The 22,801-nt window shown below is 41.3% G+C and overlaps 2 pseudogenes; both read left to right on the forward strand.

The window, feature by feature from the left end:
• The first annotated feature begins 712 nt into the window (after positions 1-712).
• On the forward strand, positions 713-812 carry Gm22332 (annotated as a pseudogene).
• Gm18440 (predicted gene, 18440) lies at positions 17,270-18,160 on the forward strand (annotated as a pseudogene).

A 22,801-nucleotide genomic window follows, 5' to 3' on the forward strand; every position in this document is an offset into this window, starting at 1 on the left:
TTACAGGGATGGAAATGGAGAAGAGACTGAGGGAGAGGAGGTCCAGTGACAGGCTCAAATTGGGATCCAGCTCAAGGGAAGGCCTGACACTACTACTGATGCTATGGTGTGCTTACAGAGAAGAGCCTAGCATGACTGCCCTCCAAAAGACCCAACAAGCAGCTAAAAGAGTCAGATGCATATATTTACAACCAACCAATGGACAGAAGCTGATGATCCCTGTGGTTGAATTAGGCAAAAGCTGGAAGAAGCTTAGTCCTCGAGGAGGGCAGCCCTATAAGAAAATCAGCAGTCTCAACTAAACTGGACCCTGAGATCTCTCAGACACTGAACCACCAATGATACAGCATACACTGACTGATACAGGCTCCAAACACATATACAGCAGAGGACTGACGGGTCTTGACTCTGTGGGAGATGATGTGCCTAACCCTCAAGAGACTTGAGGCCCCAGGAAGTAGTGAGGTCTGGTGGGGTGGGGGTGGGGACTTCCTCTTGGAGACAGATTGGGGGGTCCTGGTGTGGGGAGGAGGTATGGGATGTAGAATAGTCAGAGAGTGGAAAGAAAGAAAGAACAACAACAACAAAAGAACACTATAAAGGTATTGTAAAAATGATGATCATAATTTTTAAAAATTAAGAAAGTGTACTATAAAGATACGAATGTTTATGTATAATTGTACCTTGAGAATTTTCAAATATATTAGCTTCAATTGGCTCTATCGGGATTACACGTGTATGTCTCTGTCACACAAGCATCAGTAGATGGCAAAAAGAAGAGAAGCTATGTCTATGCTTAATAAGCTAACGTTCCCTAAAAAAAAGCAAGCCTTAGACAAACACCAGTTTGGAATCAGGGAGCCTGGACAGGTGGCTAGCCTGATATGACCACCAGTCTGACAGCCCTCAGGATTGGGAGCAAGCCAGAGACTAGAAGAACCTCATCTGAAACCATTGGCCCTGGGCAGGAGTGAATCCAAGACCCTTGCAAGGGGCCACTCTTGGGATGGCTGGGTGAGGAGCATACCTAAGATGACCACCAGACCAGCTCCATGGGGCCTGGACAGGGAGCTAGCCTAAGATGCACCACACAGGCCTTGGAGGGGGGTGGCCCAGACCATGCCCGAGATAACCCCTGCCAGATTCCATATTACAAAAATGTTGCATTGCAATTCTGAAACCACTCCTAGGATGATCCCAGACACTCAGAGACCCTGGGCACCACTAAGAGAAGCAAGAAAATGGTGGAGAAGTGTGTGACAAGGAGAAACAGAAGGGTGTGGGCACAAAGAAGAGAGGCAGAACTGGGGACTTGAGGGTAATGAGGAACAGCCTGATGGGAATAGCCAGTGATGCCACATGGGACCACAACTGGGTCTATAGTCCTCCAGCAGCAGGGGTCTGTTACTACCAAAGGCCAGGTGGATGTCCCTGGTATTAGATGGCACCCAGGGACATGTTGATATCCGAGGGCTGTGTAGAACTGGCCTCCCATCACCTAAGCATTGAGCTAGCCCCGACCCTAGCCAGCTGCAGTAATTGGGAGAGCTACCCTGAACACTGACAGAGTTGCAGGTGAGCTGGCCCCAAGGATGCAAATATGAAAGAGCTTGCCTACTACATTTCTCCTGTCAAGTGAGATACCCTCCTCACTCCTCACTACCTGCAGCAGGCTGGTAACCTGCCCCTTGTGGTCATGAAAGTAGTAAAGCTGTCCCTGCTTCTTGCTAACTATAGCACTCAGGAAAGCAGGTACTATACCTCACCTGGGCAGCACCATAGAGCTGACCCTGGTGGCAGGGGCTAGCACCAAGGGTTGTAAGCATGTGGAAGCTGGCCCTGCCTATTGCAGTAGCATCAGCAAGGGAGAGATCCCCTCCTTTCCCTTTTGCCCCCACCACCAGTGGAAGTAGGGGAGAGCTGATGCCAATGGGGTCATGAGGGCAGGAGAGCTGTCTCTGCTCCTCACCTGCTGCAGCACTGAGGAGAGTAGGCCCTGCACCCCACCTGGGCAACAGGGTACAGCTGGCCCTGGTTGCAAGTTTTGCTGGTGAACTGGCCCCAGAGGGCATGAGAGTAAGAGAGCTGGAGGGCTGACCAGCTAAGATACCTCTCGGGCCCAGATGCAAAACGTTGAATTGACTTATCCCAACATCTACTGCATTGATGAACTGCTAGAGTACATGAAAGGGCCACTCAGTCCTTCAGATCCAGGATCTTCATCACACAGTGCAACAACAGGACATCTGAGAGGAGTCCCAGTGAGGTTCCAGTACCGATAAAGTTGCAGAAGGAAGTCATTGGCTTCATTCCAAACCAACAAGCCATTGTAATGAGCATTTGCAAATAAAGAAGTAAAGGCAAAAGGGTATACTGTGGGACACACTACACCTTCCTGAATAGGATTTTTCCCCAGTGGGGTAGTTGTCGAGGTAGAGGGCAAGGGAGAAGAGAGAGGAAGATAAATTGGAGTGGGGTGCATGAGGTGAAACTCACAAAGAACCAAAGAAAAGTGTTTTTAAAATGTATTACCTTCAAAGGACAGAAGAGATAGTTTCAGAAGATTCTCATAGGTTGAAACAATTTATTTTGAGCTTTTATTATCTCACTCATCTAGTACTAGTTGTAAATGCATTTATGATATACTAACTATAAAATACTTTTGGCTCAGTTCTGTATATTTATATTAAAAAAACAGATCTTGGGCACAATCTCTGTGGAGGATCCCAAGGTCCCCAGAGGACTCTCCATGCTGCAGGTACCCTAGTACACCCAGGACCTAGAGATCACTGGTGAGTGGAACACAACATCTGTTCCAAAATACTCATAGAGTATTGTGCTAGCAGGAACAGGGACAAAGGACACCTGCCCAACCAGTGACTGGGATTGGTTCCAGTTAGTGCCACCCCGGGCCTTCTTGGGTGTAATCTCAGTGGAGGGTCCCAAGGTCCCCAGAGGACTCTCCATGCTGCAGGCAACCTAGCACACCCAGGATCTTGAGATCACTGGTGATTGGAAAGCAACATCTGTTCCAAAAAAACCTATAGGGTCTTGCGCTAGCAGCAACAGGGTCAAAGGACAAAGGCAGACCCTAGCACACCCAAAATCTTGGGATCCCTAAGACCAGTCTACACAGGAGAGCTCATGGGCAGCAGAAGCAACAGAGATTCTTGGACAGGGTCCCTTTGGGCCTTCATCCTCAGCCAGAAGACAGAGCTGAGACCCAGACCCCTGAGCACCTTCCCTGCCAGAGGAGAGTTGGCCTCCAGGGAGGGCTCTGACCCAGAACTCAGGAGGTGGATCTGAGCTCCAAACTTCTATGCACCTTCCCTGCAAGAGGAGAGCTTGCCTGCAGAGAGTGTTCTGACCACTGGGACTCAGGAAAGAGTTGGTCTCCCAGGAGTGCTGACAGAGGCTAAAGAATCACAGGAGGAACAAGCTTCAAACAGAGACAGCTAGAACATCTAACACCAGAGATTTCCAGATGGCAAAAGGCAAATGAAAGAATCTTAGGAAAAGAAACTTTAGTAAAGCTCAAAGCACACATTGCATCTCACATAATAATACTGGGAGACTTCAACACCCCACTCTCATCAATGGACAGATCCTGGAAAGAGAGACTAAACAGGGACACAGTGAAACTAACAGAAGTTATGAACCAAATAGATTTAACAGATATCTATAGAACATTTTATCCTAAACCTAAAAGATAATACTGTCTTCTCAGCACCTCATGGCACCTTCTCCAAAATCACCATAAAATTGGTGACAATAAAGGCCTCAACAGATACAAAAATATTGAAATTATCCCATGCATTCTATCAGATCACCACGGACTAAGGTTGATCTTCATTAACAACATACAAAATAGAAAGCCAATATTCACATGGAAGCTGAAGAACACTCTATTCAATGATACCTTAGTCAAGGAAGAAATAAAGAAAGAAATTAAAGACATTTTAGAGTTTAATGAAAATGAAGCCACAACATACCCAAACTTATGGGACAAAATGAAAGCATTTCTAAGAGGAAAACTCATAGCTCTGAGTGCCTCCAAAAAGAAACTAGAGAGACCATACACTAGCAGCTTGAGAGCACACCTAAAAGCTCTAGAACAAAAGAAGGCAAATTCACCCAAGAGGAGTAGACAACAGGAAATAATCAAACTCAGAGCTGAAATCAACCAAGTGGAAACAAAAAGAACTATTCAGAGAATCAACCAAAGAAGGAGCTGGTCTTTGAGAAAATCAACAAGATAGATAAGCCCTTAGCCAGACTCACTAGAAGGTACAGGGACAGTATCCTAATTAACAAAATAAGAAATGAAAAGGGAGACATAACAACAGAACTTGAGGAAATTCAAAACATCAAATCCAAAACATCATCAGATCCTAATACAAAAGGCTATACTCAACAAAACTGGAAAAGCTGGATGAAATTGACATATTTCTAGAAAGATACCAGGTGCCAAAATTAAATCAGGATCAGACTAATGATCTAAACACTCCCATATCCACTAAAGAAATAGCAGCAGTCATTAATAGTCTCCCAACCAAAAAATATCCCAGGACCAGATGGGTTTAGTGCAGAGTTCTATAGACCTTCAAAGAAGACCTAATTCCAATTCTCCTCAAACTATTTCACAAAATAGAAATAGAAGGTACTTTACCCAATACATTCTATGAAGCCACAATTACTCTGATACCTAAAACACATAAAGACCCAACAAAGATAGAGAACTTCAGACCAATTTCTCTTATGAATATCTATGCAAAAGTACTCAATAAAATTCTCGCTAACCAAGAACACATCAAAACAATCATCCATCATGATCAGTAGACTTTCATTCCAGGAATGCAGGGATGGTTCAATATATGGAAATCCATCAATGTAACCCACTACATAAACAAACTCAAAGACAAAAACCACATGATCATCTCATTAGGTGCGGAGAAAGCATTTGACAAAATCCAAGACCCATTCATGATAAAAGTCTTGGAAAGATCAGAACTTCAAGTCCCATACCTAAACATAATAAATGCAATATACAGCAAACCAGTAACCAATATCAAATTAAATGGAGAGAAGCTGGAAGCAACCCCACTAAAATCAGGGATTAGACAAGGCTGCCCACTTTCTCCCTACCTATTCAATATAGTACTTGAAGTCCTAGCCAGAACAATTAGACAACAAAAGGAGATCAAGGGGATACAAATTGGCAAGGAAGAAGTCAAAATGTCACTATTTTCAGATGATATGATAGTATATATAAGTGATCCTAAAAACTGCACCAGAGAACTCCTAAACCTGATAAACAGCTTCACAGAAGAAGCTGGATATAAAATTAACTCAAATAAATCAGTATCTTTCTCTACACAAAGGATAAACAGGCTGAGAAAGAAATTAGGGAAACAACACCCTTCACAATAGTCATAAATAATGTAAAATACCTTGGTGAGACTCTAACTAAGGAAGTGAAAGATATGTATGATAAGAAATTAAAGTCTCTAAAGAAAGAAATCAAAGAAGATCTCAGAAGATGGAAAGATCTCTCATGCTCATGTGTTGGCTGGGTCAATATAGTAAAAATGGCTCTCTTGCCAAAGGCAATGTACAGATTCAATGCAATCCCCATCAAAATTCTAACTCAGTTCTTCAACAAATTAGAAAGTGCAATTTGCAAACTAATCTGGAATAACAAAAAACCTAAGAGAGCAAAAACTCTTCTAAATGATAAAAGAACCTCTGGTGGAATCACCATTCCTGACCTCAGGCTGTACTACAGAGCAATTGTAACAAAAACTTCATGGTACAGGTACAGCAACAGACAGGTAGACCAATGGAATAGAATTGAAGACCCAAAAATGAACCCACACACCTATGGTCACTTGGTCTTTGAAAATGTTCAACATCCTTAATTATCAGGGAAATGCAAATCAAATCAACCCTGAGATTCCATCTCACACCAGTCAGAATGGCTAAGATCAAAAATTCAGGTGACAGCAGATGCTGGCAAGGATGTGGAGAAAGAGGAACACTCCTCCATTGTTGGTGGGATTGCAAGCTTGAACAACCACTCTGGAAATCAGTCTGGCGGTTCCTCAGAAAATTGGACATAGTACTACCAGAGGATCCCACAATACCTCTCCTGGGCATAAACCAGAAGATGCTCCAACTTGTAATAAGGACACATGCTCCACTATGTTCATAGCAGCCTTATTTTTAATAGCCAGAAGCTGGAAAGAACCCAGATGCCCCTCAACAGACGAATGGATACAAAAAATGTGGTACATTTACACAATGGAGTACTACTCAGCTATTAAAAAGAATGAATTTATGAAATTCCTAGGCAAATGGATGGACCTGGAGGGCATCATCCTGAGTGAGGTAAACCAATCACAAAAGAACTCAAATGAAATGTACTCACTGATAAGTGGATATTAGCCCAGAAACTTAGTATAGTGAGATATAAGGTACAATATGCAAAACACATGAAACTGTAGAAGAACGAAGACCAAAGTGTGGACACTTTGCTCCTTCTTAGAATTGGAAACAATCACCCATGGAAGGAGTTACAGAGACAAAGTTTGGAGCTGAGACAAAAGGATGGACCATCTAGAGACTGCCATAACCAGGGATCTATCCCATAATTAGCCTCCAAATGATGACACCATTGCATACACTAGCAAGCCTTTGTTGCAAGGACCGTGATATAGCTGTCTCTTGTGAGACTAGGCCAGGGCCTAGCAAACACAGAAGTGGATGCTCACAGTCAGCTATTGGATGGAGCACAGGGCCCCCAATGGAGGAGCTAGAGAAAGTATCCAAGGAGCTAAAGAGGTCTGCAACCTTATCGGTGGAACAACATTATGAACTAACCAGTACCCCAGAGCTCTTGACTCTAGCTGCATATGTATCAAAAGATGGCCTAGTCAGCCATCACTGGAAAGAGAGGCCCATTGGTCAGGCAAACTTTATATGCCCCAGTACAGGGGAACACCAGGGCCAAAAAATGGGAATGGGTGGGTAGGCGAGTGGGGGGGGTGTGGGGGACTTTTGGAAAAGCATTGGAAATGTAATTGATGAAAATACATAATAAAAAAGAAAGAAAGAAAGAAAAGGGAGCTAAAACCATCCAGTGGAAAAAAGACAGCATTTTCAACAAATGGTGCTGGCACAACTGGCGGTTATCATGTAGAAGAATGAGAATTGGTCCATTCCTATCTCCTTGTACTAAGGTCAAGTCTATGTGGATCAAGAAACTCCACATAAAACCAGAGACACTGAAACTTATAGAGGAGAAAGTGTGGAAAAGCCTGAAGGTATGGGCACAGGGGAAATATTCCTGAATAGAATAGCAATGGCTTGTTCTGTAAGATTGAGAATTGACAAATGAGACCTCATAAAATTGCAAAGCTTCTGTAAGGCAAAGGACACTGTCAATAAGACAAAAAGGCCACCAACAGATTGGAAAAGGATCTTTACCAATCCTAAATCAGATAGGGGACTAATATCCAATATGTATATATACATATATATATATATATATATATATATATATATATATATATATATATATATATATGAAGATGGAATCCAGAAAATCAAATAACCCTATTAAAAGTAGAGTACAGAGCTAAACAAAGAATCTCAATTGAGGAATACCGAATGGCTGAGAAGCACCTGAAAAAAATGTTCAACATCCTTAATCATCAGAGAAATGCAAATCAAAACAACTCTGAGATTCCACCTCACACCAGTCAGAATGGCTAAGATCAAAAATTCAGGTGACAGCAGATGCTGGCAAGGATGTGGAGAAAGAGTGACACTCCTCCAGTGTTGGTGGGATTGAAAGGTGGTACAACCACTCTGGAAATCAGTCTGGCTGTTCCTCAGAAAATAAGACATAGTACTACTGGAAGATCCAGCAATTTCTCTCCTGGGCATATACCCATACGACGTTCCAAATTGTAATAAGGACACATGCTCCACTATGTTCATACCAGCCTTATTTATATTAGCCAGAAGCTGGAAAGAACCCAGATGTCCCTTAACAGAGGAATAGGTACAGAATATGTGGTACATTTATACAATGGAGTCTTACTCAGCAATTAAAAACAATGAATTCATGAAATTCTTTTTTTTTTAGAATTAATTTTTTTATTAGGTATTTTCCTCATTTACATTTCCAATGCTATCCAAAAAGTCCCCAATACACCCACCCACTCCCACTTTTTGGCCCTGGCGTTCCCCTGTACTGGGGCATATAAAGTTTGCAAGTCCAATGGGCCTCTCTTTCCAGTGATGGCCGACTAGGCCATCTTTTGATACATATGCAGCTAGAGTCAAGAGCTCTAGGGTACTGGTTAGTTCATAATGTTGTTCCACCTATAGGGTTGCAGATCCCTTTAGCTCCTTGGGTACTTTCTCTAGCTCCTCCACTAGGGGCCCTGTGATCCATCCAATAGCTGACTGTGAGCATCCACTTCTGTGTTTGCTAGGCCCCGGCATTGTCTCATAAGAGACAGCTATATCTGGGTCCTTTCAGCAAAATCTTGCTAGTGTATGCAATGGTGTCAGCGTTTGGAAGCTGATTATGGGATGGATCCCTGGATATGGCAGTCTTTAGATGGTCCATTCTTTCGTCACAGTTCCAAACTTTATCTCTGTAACTCTTTCCATGGTTGTTTTGTTCCCAATTCTAAGAAGGGGCACTCTTAAGCAAATGGATGGATCTGGAGGATATCATCCTGAGTGAGGTAACCCAATTACAAAAGAACATACATGATATGCACTCACTGATAAGCGGATATTAGCCCAGAAACTTAGAATACTCAAGATACAATTTGCAAAACACATGAAACTCAAGAAGAAGGAAGACCAAAGTGTGGATACTTTGCTCCTTCTTAGAATGGGGAACAAAATATCCATGGAAGGAGTTACAGAGACAAAGTTCAGAGCTGAGACTGAAGGAAAGACCACCCAGAGACTGCCCCATCCTGGGATCAATCCCATATACAACCATCATACCCAGACACTATTGCATATACCAGAACTATTTTGCTGACAGGACCCTGACATAGCTCTCTCTTGTGAGGCTATGCCAATGCCTGGCAAATACAGAAGTGGATGTTCACAGTCATCTATTGAATGAAATGCAGGGTCCCTAATGAAGGAGCTAGTGAAAGCACCCAAGTAGCTAAAGGTGTCTGCAACCCTATAGGAGAAACAACAATATGAACTAACCAGTAACCTCGCCCCCCAGAGCTGTTTCTAGTTGCATATGTAGCAGAGGGTGGCCTAGTTGGCCATCAATCGGAGGAGAGGCCCTTGGTATTGGAAAGATTACATGCCCCAGTACAGAGGAATGCCAGGGCCAGGAAGTGGGAGTGGGTGGGTTGGGGAGAAGGGGGAATGGGGAGGTTATAGGGGCCTTTGGGCATAGCATTTGAAATGTAAATGAAGAAAATATCTAATAGAAATGCCTTAAAACAACAATCATTTGTATCCACATTAAGTACACACTAGATGCCTCCAAGTAATCAAATTTGTAAACTGTATAACCAACCTTCAGATAACTCCTGAATAATCTGTGGTTTTATCTCTATATAAAATTAAGAATTTCTTTAGCTTTTGATATCTAACTTTTGATGAGAAGTGAAATATCAATACAACTTTGTTTCCAATGATTATTTATACCCTAAAGAAAGAAATGAGCTTTTGGGGTTTGTTTTTGTTTTTGTTTTGGTGTTTTGTTTTGTTTTGTTTCTTGTTTCTCAAGACAGGGTTTCTCTGTGTAGCCCTGGCTGTCCTGGAACTCACTCTGTAGACCAGGCTGGGCTTGAACTCAGAGTTCCACCTGCCTCTGCCTCCCAAGTGCTGGGATTCAAGGTGTGAGGCAACACTGCCCATCTTCTTTTCAGCTTTTAAGTGTATATAACACCTGTCAGAGCAGAGGAACTGGAGGGGCAAGTGATAAAGCTTTGTGGAAGAGTTGATGTGTTAGCATGTTCAAGTCTTTGGATTCCTGCCGCAGACTCTCTGGGTCCCTGTGTCTGCGTGGAACGGGGTCTCTCGACGCGGGTGGGCAAAGCATGGATGAATGACAGACAGGCGCACACAGGGGAGTTCGTGTGAAATCTGAGTGTAATTTTTTAAATCGAACATCAGACTTTTTACACAGAAGACAACAAGGTAGTTGGGTGACATACCCGCAAGGTACAAATGAGGTAACCGGATGCTTAATGACTCTTACACAGAACAGAGGAATGAAAACGCAAAGACTGGCAGGAACTGGGCAATAAAATAACTGAGAGAGAGTCAGCCCTATCTAAGGTCAGCTATAGTCTTAGAAGCCAGGTGTGAGAACTTTTCACTCCTAGGGCAAGGGCTTTCACACCCAAGTCATGGTTCTAACTAGGGAGTTCCGTTCTAGCTAACCATCTCATGAATAATGCAATACTCTAAAACCACAGCCCGATCTACTTCCTAAACCATTGTAAATTCCTGTATATAGGTGTAACTCAGCTATAATTCTAAATATCTATTCTGGTTTCTCCTACGGTCAGAAACTTCTTTCTTCCTTAGTGATGGTAAATTCCTGTGAAGGGCAGTGACCTAACTTTTACTCAAAGAGATAGTGTAATACCAGGGGCAGTACTGAATTCCAAGCCCAAGGTCTTGCTAAGGACGAACTAGGACTGTTGGAACACTGGCAGACGGCTTTAGCTATGTCAGAATTCAATCTTAAAAGGCACTTATGATAGGAAAATATTGAAAGAGAGCACGTGGATCCATACACTAGACTAACACGGGAATGGAACGCGGGAATGAAAAATTACTGTATGGGTAGGGAACGCTAGACTCCAGGAGGAGAGCTTCCTTGAAACTCTTTTGCCTCATGAGTGACTTTTAAGCCTCTCGGCTTGTCCAGTTGACTCGACCAGAGAGCGTAGCAGATTCCAGCATCAGCAGAAAGAAAGAGAGAGAGAGAGAGAGAGAGAGAGAGAGAGAGAGAGAGAGAGAGCGCCAGGGAGGGAGGGAGAGAGGGAGGGAGGGAGGGAGGGAGGGAGGGAGGGAGGGAGGAAGGAAGGAAGGAAGGAAGGAAGGCAGGCAGGCAGGCAGGCAGGCAGGCAGGCAGGCAGGCAGGCAGGCAGGCAGGCAGGCAGGCAGGCAAAAATAATAAGAAAAGGGAAGACATATCAAGCAGACTCAAAAATGAACTTTCTTAATTTCAATTAATCTTTATATTAAAGGAAATATATTCTCTGTTAAATTGGTGCAAATAGTTATGTAAAACCTAGGATTGCATCTGCAAGACTTTTCCTCGGGATGAAAAAACATGGTGGGAAAAACTTCAATATGAAACATACAGCCAAAAGTATTATGAACAAATTTTGAGAGTGAGTACAGAAATGTCTGGCACCCAAATAACACTGCTACCTGGAAGTTTTTCTGATTCAGTTTTTCCAACTGACACTCTAAGTAGAGACTTTGGAGAGAGGTAACCGAGTATTCTAGCCTAGAAAATAAGGCAAGTTATCCGTGAGACCCTTATCCAGAATCCACATACTAAATGGAGTTGCTTAGAGTGTTTTGTAGAAAGCAACCCTAAAGCCCACTGCTGTGTCTTAATTTTCAAAGATATGGCCCACCAAACCACTCTTAGCAGTGGAGTCCTTTTGGCCTAGAGCCAGCTTAATTTTTTATACAACACCTAACTTTATACTATGCTACAGTGGCTAAGAGATTTTGTGTATAGTGGCATGGTCTCGCTGACAAACACTAGCATATATCTTGGGCAGGCCTTGGCTGACAGTGAGTGGAACTGATTTACAGAACCAATACTATTAGTTTTGCTTCAACCTCATTAAGGCAGTCAATTGTGGTAGTACAGACTTTTTTTCTGAATTAAGGAAGCTCTTCCACTGGATGAAGTATTTATGTTTATTTAATTCTTTAAGGCACACTCCCTATGTGTTTAATAGTAAATTATAATGAAATAAATGAAGAGATTTTTTTCCAAGTTGCTTCATTTTACTTCCCTGGAGAAATATATAAGGGAAGCAACTCTACATTTCCCACAGATAGGATGAGAAATTATTCTTAAAAATTTCAACTTGTAATCGCTCTATTCAGTGGTCCCAAAACTAAGAACAGAACATGTTGAGGCAAGATTTACCTGGAACAATTTGAAGTTTATTCCATTCCAGATTTTTGTGGAAGCTACAGAATGGCTACAACTAGGGAATACTAGAGGTTGAGATGTGGTAAAGCTTTGAGTCTCATTCCTGATACAGAGGACCCTGTTATGTTGTCAGGCCCTCTATGTCACCAAAGGGCTTCAAGAATTTTTAATTGCATGGAATCTTTTGCAGGGAAACTTAACCAAAGAATTATTTAAGGCTAAATTGGGGAAGTAGTGAGCACTTTCCTTTCTTTAGTTTCTAGACTTTGTGACAAAAGGACTACCTTCTCAAAAATCATTTAATTTAAGGAAGCTAAAGAAAAAAGCATAGGCCCAGAGAGAAGATGCTGCAGGGATGGAGTCTTTCTCATCTTTAGAGTTAACTGCCTGTCCTGAGACCTAACTCTGTAACTTCTCTTCTCCAGGCTCTGGACTGTTCTCTTTTAGCTCCTTGAGATTAAATGATATATTAGACAAAGCACTGGAGAAACATGTTTTCATTCTCAGATATCCCACCTCAGCTCATCAAAGAGGAAAAGAAATAGTTTCAATGAAAGAAAACAACTCAGTTTAGCTTAGCCAGACTTAGGTATTTCCTAGGAGCCTATGCCCATTCAAGTTAGACAGACTTTGTGACAAGTAGAAATAAGGACCCCCTTAGAGTCTACACCATCAGGCTGGAAACCTTTACCCTAAACTATATCCTTATGAGCTAATTCAGCAATCTGAGCTCCTACCAACAAAGGAATCAATGCCTAGGAGGTCCAGAGTGCACTCACTTTGCTACAAAAATATGGTACCAACAGTGACTCAGTAACCCCTATACACAGCTGGTATAGGGCTTGAAAGAGGCCTGGAGTGGTATTATTTTTAAATAACATTTAACTGACTTTCAAAATAGCTATTACTGTTAAGAAACTGCTACTATTGCCCACACTCTGAAGTCTTCGCACAGATTTGTCTGTAGAAAGTTTACATTGTACCCATGTGTCTAAAGGCAAAACATTACTCTGAGGTTACTGTGGAAATTGCTCCTGATGGTTCAACAGCCCCATCTGAGGCTTTGACCAAGTTGCTGAATTTGATGGATCTTCAGTCTCGAATTTTTAAGTAATATAAAAGAATATAATTAAATTGAAGAAGCACTCTCCTAAAATGGTAAGATGGATTCATATTAGGGCTCAAATGCATTGATAGCATTCTACATATTTTTATCCATTTTTATTCCAAGCTACTTTTATCCAAATAGTCATAGACACAAGGTTATTGCAAATTGTATTTGTCTGCTGCCATAGTGCTTTCTATTTTAGAGGAGTAGAAGTAACTATCTCCTTAACAAGGACATTTTTATCTATTAGAAGTTGTTATATAGAAAATATATCCTGCATTCTAATATAGTATTCTTATTGGGGTAATTCAGGATAAACCAGGGAGAAGGCAGACTCAAACTGGCTTTTCTCCTATTCCATCGGCTAACATTTTCCTGTCACTTTTGTAAGAACTATCACTAATGTCCCTGTTTATTAGTTACATCAAGATTTTATTTTTAACTTTTCAAATAAAATGCATGTACACAGACAAGAAAGAATCCAAGATTTATGTGCTTGCCTTTGATATGGTGTTTTATTTCATAGTCATTTTGACTAAGCAAGGCACAATGGATTTCTGATCTGTCTGTCTTCTTAGCTGTGTGGCCTCCCTGCTTTGGGTTACTGCCGAGATCTACTAGTCTGCTAGGATGATGGTATCAAGGTGGTCAAAACTTTTCTGATCACTCTGCTGCATTTAGAACTGGTCACATTCTAACTATGCTGAATTGGGACCTGAGATATTTAATTATCCTCTTCCTTTTTTTTCCTATTTGGCATCAATAATTATTATTTACTTCCTAGTTTAGAGCCAAGGAAACCTGAATAGGTTTCAATTAGTATATGGTCTGCCTAGAAGAAGATTCTCTCTAGAGCTGGCTGCTGGAAATTGTTTGGGGTACAAGGCTGCTAGTGAATTTTGGAGATTTCAATTGCGTTTCAGCTTCCTTCACTTGCTTATACTCCTTACTCCATTTTTATGAACAGAGTTTCAGCAACAACCTGAACGGCAGAGGAAAAGAGAAACTCGGGGGTGAAATTAAAATTTTCAATCATATTCACAATTTCTGTACTAAAAATGGAGGTTCAGAAGACAAATGACAACACATGGCATAATTAAGATTGAGGCTGGGGATGTTTTCCTGTGACTCCCAATGAGGCCTGTGGCCACATCACAGACATGGCTCCTAGAGGAGGAGTCTGCTATCCTAATATAGACTCCTCCAGCTTTAGAGAAAATGGGAGCTATATAAGGTGGAACAAGAGACACAAAGAGTCAGTAATCAAAGGTAGACTGGCATGTGGAAGCGATACTGAGAGAAAGCAGAAATGGTCAATCCTAATTGTTCATATTTTGCTGGTGATTTTGTGGTATGAATGCCCTCTCACCAGTTTGCTGTGAAATCTTAACTAAATTAATCATTACACACTGCCACATTTGTTGATGTAGGATCAATTGAGAGGGAAAAAAAAAACAAGTAATTTAGCCCTATGTCCAACTGTGTTCAGGAAAAAACAAGAGATACAAAAATCTGGAACAAAGACAGAAATGAGACACAGGTCAGAAAGGAGGAAATCTCTATTCCATGATTTGATGTCGCAGATATGTAAGAATGCCTACAGCAAGTTGAAACAGACATCTAAAGTGTTCCCCAAGTTATGTGGAAGCAAAGTAAATGTTCTGTCTTTGGCAGGCAGATAAAGACCAGCCTTGTCAGGAAGGACTGAACCTTTATTACATACCCAGAAAACTCCATGTCACCTCTGTATGTCAGCTTTATGCAATCTTCTGGGTGTTGTTTGCCAACATGTCTTGTTTTGCCCTTTCATTTCTCTGGAAGATAATTTTGTAGACTCTCAAATGGCCAGATTGTGACAGTCCTTAACCACACAACGGAGTATTTCTAGATGGCCAACAAACATTCCTGAAATTGCTCTTTACTTTCAAAACTGTTTTTGAAACAAAATCCGACTGGCAATATGTCATCTCAGTCCTCACCCTAGCACTCTGCCTCTGATACTTATTGGTCTTTGTCCAGCTGCCTTTGCTACATATCTATTCTTTCAAGGATTGCAGGGAAACTTTGGAGTTAGTTATTTTTCTTTAGCCCCCTATTTTTCATCTCAAATGCCGATCACAACAGATCTACACCTTTTGTAAATTATCTGTGGTTAAAAAACATGCATGTGTCCCCCAATACCAAAATTTGATTATGCATTATGCCATTTAATTGAAAGATTCTCTGTGGATATAATGCTGATTTTAAGATTGAAAGTTTTATAAACTGGATTATATGGGTGTAAGTAACGAAATAACAAGAACATTTAAATGCAAAAGAGGAAAGCCCCAGTGTCAGAATCAGAGAATGAGAGATGAACTTAAGTGATGTCGTGGAGAACTCCTGAGCCAAATACTGTAGGCACCTCTAGGAGCTGCAGAAGAAAAGCCAACACGTTCTCCCCTAGAGTCTCTAAGAAGGACCAGAATCATTCACACCCTGACTATCCAGTGAGCCTCAATCTAGCCTTCTGACCTCCAGAAATGTAAGAGCATAAAGTTGAATTTTGTGAAAGAAACTACAATTTGTTTATTTTGTTATAACAGCTTTGGGAAACAAATAGTCCTTTGAACTTGTGAAACATGTACTTAAAAAATAATAAGGAACTTAGAAAAGGGGAGCACTCAGTTGTTTTTGCATACCTAGTCAGTACCAAGAGTTTCCATATGCACTATCTATCCCATGGGCTTCTTCCAATAACTCAGTGAATGTATTTGACTCTCAGAAGAAGAATCTGAATTTTAAAATGAAGAACTTTTCTATAGATCTTCTAGATACCTTGTAATGGATTTTTAAAAATTATCACAGGTTTAAGTGACTGCAAACCCCAGCTTTGTACTTTATAAAGTTCTGTGACTCTGAAAAGAAGGTAATGATTGCATACTGCACTTACTGAGTGCTGACTGTGTGCTAAGCCTTTCACTAGACAGCATCATACTTTTCTTAACAAGATACAGTATTCATTATCTTTTTTTTTTTTTTAGAAAAAAAAATCCATGTAGAGACTGCCATATCCAGGGATCCACCCCATAATCAGCATCCAAACGCTGACACCATTGCATACACTAGCAAGATTTTATTGAAAGGACCCAGATGTAGCTGTCTCTTGTGAGACTATGCAGGGGCCTAGCAAACACAGAAGTGGATGCTCACAGTCAGCTAATGGATGGATCATAGGGCTCCCAATGGAGGAGCTAGAGAAAGTAGCCAAGGAGCTAAAGGGATCTGCAACCCTATAGGTGGAACAACATTATGAACTAACCAGTACCCCGGAGCTCTTGACTCTAGCTGCATATATATCAAAAGATAGCCTAGTCGGCCATCACTGGAAAGAGAGGCCCATTGGACTTGCAAACTTTATATGCCCCAGTACAGGGGAACACCAGGGCCAAAAAGGGGGAGTGGGTGGGCAGGGGAGTGGGGGTGGGTGGATATGGGGGACTTTTGGTATAGCATTGGAAATGTAAATGAGCTAAATACCTAATAAAAAATGGAAAAAAAAGAAAAAAAAAAAGAAAAAAAATCCTCTCCTTTTTTCCTAGATCTGGTTCTTTTTTATTTTTACTTTTTTTTTCTATATAACACTTGGGAGTCTCACATCATACACCCAATCACAATCCCTTCCCAGTCCTTCCAAGTCTGCCCCCCATTTTGACCTCCCCCATAAAAGTAGTAATAAGTAATTAATATAAGAAGAAACCATGAAAAAAGAAAAATAGTCCAATCTGTGTTATCTATACAGTCACCGGAGCATGGTCAAACTTTCAGTGGCCTGCTGCTTAAATAAAATGTGTCATTCCCCTCCTACATCTCCACCAGAAGCCTTAAGTTGTGGAGAGCTACCCTGCAACTATCCTATCACACATTTTCCCATTAATTTATTTATACATCCTGGTCACAGCTCCCCTCTAGTCTCCTCCAAGTCCCTCCTCACACGGCCCCTCCTGGACCCCAACTTTTCCTCTCTGAGAAGGTAGTTGCCCACCTTTGTGTATCCCCTCACCCTGGCACATCCAGTCTGTAGGGCTAGGAGAATCCTCTCCACTGAGGCCAGAAAAGGCAGCCGAGTTAAGGGGATGGGTTTCACTGGCAAGCAACAGCTTTAGCTCCAGTTGTTGGAGGACCCACATGAAAATGGGCATGCGTATTTGCTACATATTTGTAGGGGTGCCTAGGTCCAGCCCATGTATGATCTTTGGTTGGTGGTTCAGTCTCTGGGAGCACAATAAGTCTGCTTCCAGCCTTTACCATAATGGGATTGTGTGCCAGGATGGAATCAATTGTTCCTCCTGTTTCTGTGTGCCTGGATATCAGGCAGGCATTGTAAATTGGAAGTAGATGAATGTGTTTCTGATCCCTGATTCAGTGCAGCTGTATGCCTCAGTGAGATAGGAAGATACACACATGACTGTCCTCAAATGTATTTTGGTGTGAACTGTGAGTTGGAAATTGATGACTATGCACCTGTATCCCTTGGAGACCACTGTGAACTCAACTTTAATGATGTACTAGTCATCCATGTCTCTGTGGAGGTCTATATGTGGATGGAGGAAACAGCAACCACTGTGTCTGCACGAGGAGTGGACTCACTGGGACACAGTGTGAGACTCAGATGCCTCACAGGGCCTTGTCACAATGATACAATGTGTGAAGACACTCTTGACAGCTATATTTGACACTGCTGGCTTGGATACACAGGTGTTCTCTGTGAGATGGACAGAAATTAATGCAGTAGCAACCCCTGCCAATTTGGGTAGGAACATGCCAAGCTGTCCTCAGAGAATCAAGAGAGATACACTGCAGGTTTGCCATCCTCCATAACACTTCTTAAGAGTTCTCTTGCAGGGCAGTGTTGGCGCACTCCTTTAATACCAGCACTTGGGAGGCAGAGGCAGGCAGATTTCTGAGTTCGAGGCCAGCCTGGTCTACAGAGTGAGTTCCAGGATAGCCAGGGCTACAGAGAGAAACCCTGTCTTGGGGGGGAAAAAGAGTTCTCTTTAACAACTTCCTGTCTAGGCTCTTCCGTTGTTGTTGTTGCTGCTGTGGCTGCTGCTGCTGCTGTTGCTCCTGTTGTCTTGTGGGGTGAGGTGAGAGGTAAAGCTTGTCATATAAGCCTTCCATGTCCCTCTCTCCCTCTCAACTCTGCATATACAATCATCAATATCAAAGCAAAATAGCTTCCTTGCTCTTGATAGTCAATGGTAGGATAGGATCATGGACCTCCACAGTTTCTGGTGACAGTACGGACCACAAACATGGTCCTCTGCTGCAGTAGGACCACGGACTGAGACAAGGCCAGGAGAGGTTGTCCAACCCTAGACATCAACATGACCTCAAGTAGCAACTGGCTGCAGCATGGCCTATGGACCTCCACATGATCAGCACAGACCAGCTGCAATAGGGCCTCAGACCCAAACATGACCCTGTGGATGTGGCATAAGGCTGCAGCACAGACTATGGAAGTCTGCATGGCCTCAAGGGTAACTATGTCACTGGCATCATTCTGGCTCCTAGCAGGGTGCAGCCTGGCAAGGTGCAAACAGTAGTGGGCCTGCTGCTGCTGCTGCTGCTGCTGCTGCTGCTGCTGCTGCTGCTGCTGCTGCTGCTGCTGCTGCTGCCTGTGCTCAGTATTATTGATCTTAATGGAATTTGTAATCTAGATGGTTAGAGGGAAGGAGGCACAATATTATAATTGCAACTGTTTTAAGACAAAATAAAAGAGCTAGGTTGTTACAAATGTGTGTACTAGGGAGTGTTGACTTCTTGAGGAAATACCAAAAAAAAAAGAAAATTTGGATTTTGAAGGCCAGTGTTTATTGTGATATTCCCTAGCCAAGATAATTTTCACCATTCCTCTTTCCAAAGCCATACCATGACATCTGGAAATTAGTGACATATACATTTAGAACATAAAGATACTGCCTCTATACTATAAGATCCCAGTACCACAAAGCTCACAGTCTTCCCCCAAAGCCAGATAGAGTCACACTAGGCTACAAGGCAAAGGACAACTTTACTGTATTATGGGTGTATACTTGGTAACCTCTGCCTTCTGAAGGTAGCACTTAAAATTCTCATTTGTTAGTCAAAGACAAGAGAGAGATACATAGGGAAGAGATGGGATTGAGAGAGGTGGCAGGGAAGTGAGTAAATGAAACTAGAAGATATATATATTAGACAGAAAAAGATCAGTGGCTATAGTTCTAAGCCTATGGGGCCACAAAAGGATATAGGAAATTCTGTGAGACTAAAACTAGACTACAAAACAGCTCATGATAGACTGGATAATACACCAAGAGAAGCATTTTGCTCTCAGCCTTGGATATTATGAAAGCATTAATCAGAAACCGATAATATCCCTAAGGAACTATAACTTAAGGACAATGAAATTGGTATTTCCTCATTTTCAGAGTGACTAGACACTCTGAAGCAACTTTATGCAATGGACTGATGAGACCAGCTTGAATCCAAGCTAAGTTCTATAGAGCTGGACTAGATTGTGGCTCTAAAATCTTATCTGGGGTCCTACAAAAAACAATAACTTTTATCATAGTCCAAGTAGCATTAGGCCATGACAGCTGATGATACTGTGCATAAAGCCTATGGAGTTCCCTTTGCTCTGAATCCATGCTCACTGTTACCATCTACTAAAGGCTTTACTACTCTGTGGATGGTTCCACAGTATACAAAGCATAGTTTCAATTTCTCAGCTTATATTATACCTCTGCATCATACTCGACATTGTTAAGGTCCTCAAGAATTGATGTTATATTTTGAACTCCATATCTAATTGCTAATTAATACAGTCTACTTATTTATTCACCCTTGCTCTTCTGGGCTGTTACATTTTTTTATCAAATAAACACTGGTATTTGTAGTTCAGTTCATTATACCAAAGAGTCTCCATTGTATCTAATTGAACGTTGACACTCAAAAACTCTAAGATTTGATTATTGATGCTGTCTAGAGAACAAGGACCCCTGTTAATCACCAAGGTACCTGATAAAAAAATCCTATTCTCTCTTTAATTTTTATTTAAATTCTGAAACCAGCAAGATGACTCCGCAGTACCTTTGAGTGACAACTCCAGTGCTTATTATCATCATCCTGTTTTGTTCAGAACCTTTGAGCACACCTCCCTCCTATATCATCATTAGCACCTATCAAGATAATGAGAAAGAGCCATTCAATACATTCATAAAAATGAATGCAGTCAGCATACCAAAGAGATACTTACAAACTATTTTATTGTGATATAATCTCAAAGTCCCTACCTGTGAACACTTTCACAGTCTGACTTTTCTATATGGCAGAAGTCTTAATTAGAGTCTCTATTGCTGCAATGAAACACCATGACCTAAAAGCAGTCTGAGGAGAAAGGGTTTACTTGTCTTACACATACACATTGCTGTTCACCATTGAAGGATGTCAGGACAGGAACTCAAACAAGACAGGAACCTGGAGGCAGGAGATGATCCTGAGGCTATGGAGGAGTGCTGCTAACTGACTTGCTCCCCGTGGTTTGTTCACCTGCTTTCTTATAGAACCCAGGACTACTAAGAGGCCAGGGATAGTACCAACCACAATGGACTGGGCCCTTCCCTATCAACCACTAATCAGCAGTTTTGAAGGTGTTTCCTTGTCAGTAAAGAAGACCATTATTGATTACTATTTTGTGTGAATTTTGCTAAAATTAACTGTAAAGTAACACCTACTGGCTTACAGTTAATGAGGAATTTGTCTTTCCTATTTCCAAAACCATGATGAATGGGCTCTGACATGTGGCAAGAACTAATATTTGCATTCTTGCAATGTGTGTTTTATATAATTAAGATTGGGTTATAAAAGTTGACATATTTGTGAATTTAACAGTATTAAGGTTACCTTAAAAGGAAAAGAAGTCTCAAAAGTTTTTTAAAGCCTTATAGGCTTGCCGAAAACCAGATTTTAGAGGCATTTTCTTAATTAAGGTTCTCTCCTCTCAGATGACTCTAGCTTTGACAGCAGACATAAAACTCTCCAGAACAGCAGATATCTGGAGACTCCAGGACTAGTAACACACTTGTGCAGGCAATGGAAAGCCAAATTTATCTGTTAATCTGTCTTTCTCTTCCTCTACTGCTGCTGGGCTACAGCCTCTGCACTACCTGTAGAGCTCAAAACAAGGCAAGAGGTAAATAGGCACTGCTCCTTTTGGGTTTGATTGTGTAACAGCTTCCTGACTCTAGGTTTTGAGCTTCTACAGAGGAGGTCAAGCTCCTGGATTTATATCATCTTCCTATCCATCAGTTTCCCTTCTCTGTCAAGAATTCATTTAGAAAGAGTGTGCTTTCTCCTCTTTCTTTTCATGGAGGGACTTCTGTTAAATAATAGCTGACTCCTCTCTCTGGAGCATTAAATCTGAGGGCTAAGTCATAAGGAAAAAAATGATCTTTTCTGTCTTCACTTTTAAATTTTTATTTATTTATTTATTTATTTACTTGGGGTGAGGCATGCCACAGTACACATGTGGAAACCAGAGGACAGCTTTCTGGAGTTTTTTTTTTCTTTCCACCATGTAGGTCTTGACCATCACACTCATAGTGTTAACCTTGGCAGGAAGCACCCTTATCCACTGAGCCATCACACTGGTCCATGGAAATTTTTTTTATATATTATGATGGAAAAAACATTAGGATGACTAGAAACTAATATTATGAAATAAATATGTTAACTTGGTACTTTTAAAACAGTTTGTCTTGACAGACATGTACCCTTTTAAAAAACTGAACCAGATCACTCAAAAAGATTATCTCACTGGTGACACAGAACATATATGCAGCACCCCTTAGTGTTCCATAAACACAGTTTTCCAACTGGTTATCCAAGAAATTAAAAAACAAAACAAACAACAACAACAAAAAACCTTTCCCTTCCTAGATTTCAGTTTTGCCAATTAGGAGTAAGAGACACAAACCAGGTTCTATTTAAGCAGGTAAATCAAATAGAAAACAAAACAAAACAAAACAAAACAAAACAAAACAAAACAAGAGACACCCAGAAAAACAGTCTGCTTAAAGTTAAGGGTCCATTTAGGCAAACCTGTTGTTTCTTTTGTATGATTCAGTGGGAAATGAGGCTCTTTGGTGCTCTGGGACGACCATAGGAGCAACAATCCTCACTGAATTCGAGCTGTACCAAAATAGGTATCCATAGAAACATCCAGCTGATTGAATGCCAGATAAATACGTAATTGCAAGGTACATCAAATTAGCTTCTATTTGTTTTCCCCAGAAACCTTTAAAAAAATTGTGTTTCTAAATTAATTTGCACATTAGCCCACAAGATTCACTTTAATTTTCTGATCCTGGAAACATTTTAAGATATAAATCAGATGTTGCTATTATAACAGAATTACTGTATAATGAACTGCTTCTGAAGACATTTTGTGGGAAACCAGTCTTGAAATTATCCTCGATTTCATTGTT

This window comes from Mus musculus, chromosome X, assembly GCF_000001635.26.
Source record: "Mus musculus strain C57BL/6J chromosome X, GRCm38.p6 C57BL/6J".
Classification (NCBI taxonomy): domain Eukaryota; kingdom Metazoa; phylum Chordata; class Mammalia; order Rodentia; family Muridae; genus Mus; species Mus musculus.